At 48.6% G+C, this 5,278-nt stretch overlaps 1 long non-coding RNA gene across 5 annotated transcripts; it reads right to left on the bottom strand.

Annotated features, from left to right (window-relative positions):
* Positions 1 to 261: 261 nt before the first annotated feature.
* LOC127930180 (uncharacterized) lies at positions 262 to 3,148 on the bottom strand. 5 transcript variants are annotated; one of them, XR_008137124.1, is made up of 7 exons: positions 2,476 to 3,147; positions 2,053 to 2,334; positions 1,583 to 2,005; positions 883 to 1,164; positions 607 to 653; positions 331 to 377; positions 262 to 283 (listed from the first exon to the last, which is right to left on the bottom strand). It is a non-coding gene; the product is annotated as an uncharacterized LOC127930180 (long non-coding RNA). The 5 variants fall into 5 exon arrangements; XR_008137123.1 differs by lacking the exon at positions 331 to 377 and adding an exon at positions 514 to 560; XR_008137126.1 differs by lacking the exons at positions 262 to 283; positions 331 to 377 and having other exon boundaries at positions 570 to 653; positions 883 to 929; positions 977 to 1,164; positions 2,476 to 3,148.
* Positions 3,149 to 5,278: the final 2,130 nt, after the last annotated feature.

The raw sequence follows: 5,278 nt of genomic DNA on the forward strand, positions 1-5,278 counted from the left end.
AAGGGAAGTAAAGTTGCAGCTCATTGAAAGTAAGAGTCAAAAATGCAATTCCTGTTTCAAGTAAGTGTTTCTTATGAACTGGATATACACTATGTCCAAAATATATTATTAGATACTTAGCTCACTGGTTCTGCCTGGTGACCTGCCCCCTGATGGGGCCTCTCTAGCTCACTGGTTCTGCCTGGTGACCTGCCCCCTGGTGGGGCCTCTCTAGCTCACTGGTTCTGCCTGGTGACCTGCCCCCTGGTGGGACCTCTCTAGCTCACTGGTTCTGCCTGGTGTCCTGCCCCCTGGTGGGGCCTCTCTAGCTCACTGGTTCTGCCTGGTGACCTGCCCCCTGATGGGGCCTCTCTAGCTCACTGGTTCTGCCTGGTGACCTGCCCCTGGTGGGACCTCTCTAGCTCACTGGTTCTGCCTGGTGACCTGCCCCTGGTGGGGCCTCTAGCTGACTGGTTCTGTCTGGTGACTTGCCCCCTTGTGGGGCCTCTCTGCTCACTGGTTCTGCCTGGTGACCTGCCCCCTGATGGGGCCTCTCTAGCTCACTGGTTCTGCCTGGTGACCTGCCCCTGGTGGGGCCTCTCTAGCTCACTGGTTCTGCCTGGTGACCTGCCCCCTGGTGGGGCCTCTCTAGCTCACTGGTTCTGCCTGGTGACCTGCCCCCTGATGGGGCCTCTCAGCTCACTGGTTCTGCCTGGTGACCTGCCCCTGATGGGGCCTCTCTAGCTCACTGGTTCTGCCTGGTGACTTGCCCCCTGGTGGGGCCTCAAGCTCACTGGTTCTGCCTGGTGACCTGCCCCTGGTGGGGCCTCTCTAGCTCACTGGTTCTGCCTGGTGACCTGCCCCTGATGGGGCCTCTCTAGCTCACTGGTTCTGCCTGGTGACTTGCCCCCTGATGGGGCCTCTCTAGCTCACTGGTTCTGCCTGGTGACCTGCCCCCTGGTGGGGCCTCTCTAGCTCACTGGTTCTGCCTGGTGACTTGCCCCCTGGTGGGGCCTCTCTAGCTCACTGGTTCTGCCTGGTGACCTGCCCCCTGATGGGGCCTCTCTAGCTCACTGGTTCTGCCTGGTGACCTGCCCCCTGGTGGGGCCTCTCTAGCTCACTGGTTCTGCCTGGTGACCTGCCCCCTGGTGGGGCCTCTCTAGCTCACTGGTTCTGCCTGGTGTCCTGCCCCCTGGTGGGGCCTCTCTAGCTCACTGGTTCTGCTTGGTGACCTGCCCCCTGATGGGGCCTCTCTAGCTCACTGGTTCTGCCTGGTGACTTGCCCCTGGTGGGGCCTCTCTAGCTCACTGGTTCTGCCTGGTGACCTGCCCCCTGGTGGGGCCTCTCTAGCTCACTGGTTCTGCCTGGTGACCTGCCCCCTGGTGGGGCCTCTCAGCTCACTGGTTCTGCCTGGTGACCTGCCCCCTGATGGGGCCTCTCTAGCTCACTGGTTCTGCCTGGTGACTTGCCCCCTGTGGGGCCTCTAGCTCACTGGTTCTGCCTGGTGACCTGCCCCCTGGTGGGGCCTCTCGAGCTCACTGGTTCTGCCTGGTGACCTGCCCCCTGATGGGGCCCCTCTAGCTCACTGGTTCTGCCTGGTGACCTGCCCCCTGATGGGGCCTCTCTAGCTCACTGGTTCTGCCTGGTGACCTGCCCCCTGGTGGGGCCTCTCTAGCTCACTGGTTCTGCCTGGTGACCTGCCCCCTGATGGGGCCTCTCTAGCTCACTGGTTCTGCCTGGTGACTTGCCCCCTGATGGGGCCTCTCTAGCTCACTGGTTCTGCCTGGTGACCTGCCCCCTGGTGGGGCCTCTCTAGCTCACTGGTTCTGCCTGGTGACTTGCCCCCTGGTGGGGCCTCTCTAGCTCACTGGTTCTGCCTGGTGACCTGCCCCCTGATGGGGCCTCTCTAGCTCACTGGTTCTGCCTGGTGACCTGCCCCCTGGTGGGGCCTCTCTAGCTCACTGGTTCTGCCTGGTGACCTGCCCCCTGGTGGGGCCTCTCTAGCTCACTGGTTCTGCCTGGTGTCCTGCCCCCTGGTGGGGCCTCTCTAGCTCACTGGTTCTGCTTGGTGACCTGCCCCCTGATGGGGCCTCTCTAGCTCACTGGTTCTGCCTGGTGACTTGCCCCCTGGTGGGGCCTCTCTAGCTCACTGGTTCTGCCTGGTGACCTGCCCCCTGGTGGGGCCTCTCTAGCTCACTGGTTCTGCCTGGTGACCTGCCCCCTGGTGGGGCCTCTCTAGCTCACTGGTTCTGCCTGGTGACCTGCCCCCTGATGGGGCCTCTCTAGCTCACTGGTTCTGCCTGGTGACTTGCCCCCTGGTGGGGCCTCTCTAGCTCACTGGTTCTGCCTGGTGACCTGCCCCCTGGTGGGGCCTCTCGAGCTCACTGGTTCTGCCTGGTGACCTGCCCCCTGATGGGGCCCCTCTAGCTCACTGGTTCTGCCTGGTGACCTGCCCCCTGATGGGGCCCCTCTAGCTCACTGGTTCTGCCTGGTGACCTGCCCCCTGGTGGGGCCTCTCTAGCTCACTGGTTCTGCCTGGTGACCTGCCCCCTGGTGGGGCCTCTCTAGCTCACTGGTTCTGCCTGGTGACCTGCCCCCTGATGGGGCCTCTGACAGACAGACAGACACGTTGGGTCAGAGGCAACAATAGGCCTCAGGAGATGATGTGAATGTTAAGTTCCCTTTCAGTCCGTTCACTACTATTAACACTACTAACACACAGCTATGGGGATTGTACTGTTCCTCACTACCATCACATACTACTACTCAGTAAAACCCCAGACACAAGGCATGTTATTTTCTAAACATCCTTTAGAAGTTACTTTTGCAGGATCTTTGTATATGGGCGGTTACTGGTCATACCGAGTACCACTGCACAACTTCCCCAATCTTTGCCCCAAGTTTAGCACCCTAATAAAAAATCTGCATATCAGAATATATCAAATATATATTTTGTGGCTCTCTGGATCAGAGCCTCTACTTGTCTTACAAGAGTATTACTATGCAATATTCCCTCAATACTCCTCACCTTCAGAAGTGTCTTTGGAATACAAGTCATACTTATAATTGACCTGTGAGCAGCTAGTTGAAACTGTCATCACAGTTCAAGGAACAGGATCCTGGGTGTGTCAATTCAGCACTTGAACCATAAGGCACTTCTTACAGTACTTATCAGTATAATGATAGGTCACCTGTAATAAGGCACTTCTTACAGTACTTATCAGTATAAAGATAGGTCACCTATAATAAGGCACTTCTTACAGTACTTATCAGTATAATGATTGGTCACCTATAATAAGGCACTTCTTACAGTACTTATCAGTATAATGATAGGTCACCTATAATAAGGCACTTCTTACAGTACTTATCAGTATAATGATAGGTCACCTATAATAAGGCACTTCTTACAGTACTTATCAGTATAATGATAGGTCACCTATAATAAGGCACTTCTTACAGTACTTATCAGTATAATGATAGGTCACCTATAATAAGGCACTTCTGTACTTATCAGTATAATGATAGTCACCTATAATAAGGCACTTCTTACAGTACTTATCAGTATAATGATAGGTCACCTATAATAGGGCACTTCTTACAGTACTTATCAGTATAATGATAGGTCACCTATAATAAGGCACTTCTTACAGTACTTATCAGTATAATGATAGGTCACCTATAATAAGGCACTTCTTACAGTACTTATCAGTATAATGATTGGTCACCTATAATAAGGCACTTCTTACAGTACTTATCAGTATAAAGATAGGTCACCTATAATAAGGCACTTCTTACAGTACTTATGATGATAGGTCACCTATAATAAGGCACTTCTTACAGTACTTAGCAGTATAATGATAGGTCACCTAAAATAAGGCACTTCTTACAGTACTTATCAGTATAATGATAGGTCACCTATAATAGGTCACTTATAATAATGCACTTCTTACAGTACTTAGCAGTATAATGATAGGTCACCTATAATAAGGCACTTCTTACAGTACTTATCAGTATAATGATAGGTCACCTATAATAAGGCACTTCTTACAGTACTTATCAGTATAATGATAGGTCACCTATAATAAGGCACTTCTTACAGTACTTATCAGTATAATGATAGGTCACCTATAATAAGGCACTTCTTACAGTACTTATCAGTATAATGATAGGTCACCTATAATAAGGCACTTCTTACAGTACTTAGCAGTATAATGATAGGTCACCTATAATAAGGCACTTCTTACAGTACTTATCAGTATAATGATAGGTCACCTATAATAGGTCACTTATAATAGGTCACCTATAATAAGGCACTTCTTACAGTACTTAGCAGTATAATGATAGGTCACCTATAATAAGGCACTTCTTACAGTACTTATCAGTATAATGATAGGTCACCTATAATAAGGCACTTCTTACAGTACTTATCAGTATAATGATAGGTCACCTATAATAAGGCACTTCTTACAGTACTTATCAGTATAATGATAGGTCACCTATAATAAGGCACTTCTTACAGTACTTATCAGTATAATGATAGGTCACCTATAATAAGGCACTTCTTACAGTACTTATCAGTATAATGATAGGTCACCTATAATTAGGCACTTCTTACAGTACTTATCAGTATAATGATAGGTCACCTATAATAAGGCACTTCTTACAGTACTTATCAGTATAATGATAGGTCACCTATAATAAGGCACTTCTGCTTATCAGTATAATGATTGGTCACCTATAATAAGGCACTTCTTACAGTACTTATCAGTATAATGATAGGTCACCTATAATAAGGCACTTCTTACAGTACTTATCAGTATAATGATAGGTCACCTATAATAAGGCACTTCTTACAGTACTTATCAGTATAATGATAGGTCACCTATAATTAGGCACTTCTTACAGTACTTATCAGTATAATGATAGGTCACCTATAATAAGGCACTTCTTACAGTACTTATCAGTATAATGATAGGTCACCTATAATAAGGCACTTCTTACAGTACTTATCAGTATAATGATAGGTCACCTATAATAAGGCACTTCTTACAGTACTTATCAGTATAATGATTGGTCACCTATAATAAGGCACTTCTTACAGTACTTATCAGTATAATGATAGGTCACCTATAATAAGGCACTTCTTACAGTACTTATCAGTATAATGATAGGTCACCTATAATAAGGCACTTCTTACAGTACTTATCAGTATAATGATAGGTCACCTATAATAAGGCACTTCTTACAGTACTTATCAGTATAATGATTGGTCACCTATAATAAGGCACTTTTTACAGTA

This window comes from Oncorhynchus keta, chromosome 5 (genome assembly GCF_023373465.1).
Source record: "Oncorhynchus keta strain PuntledgeMale-10-30-2019 chromosome 5, Oket_V2, whole genome shotgun sequence".
NCBI lineage: Eukaryota > Metazoa > Chordata > Actinopteri > Salmoniformes > Salmonidae > Oncorhynchus > Oncorhynchus keta.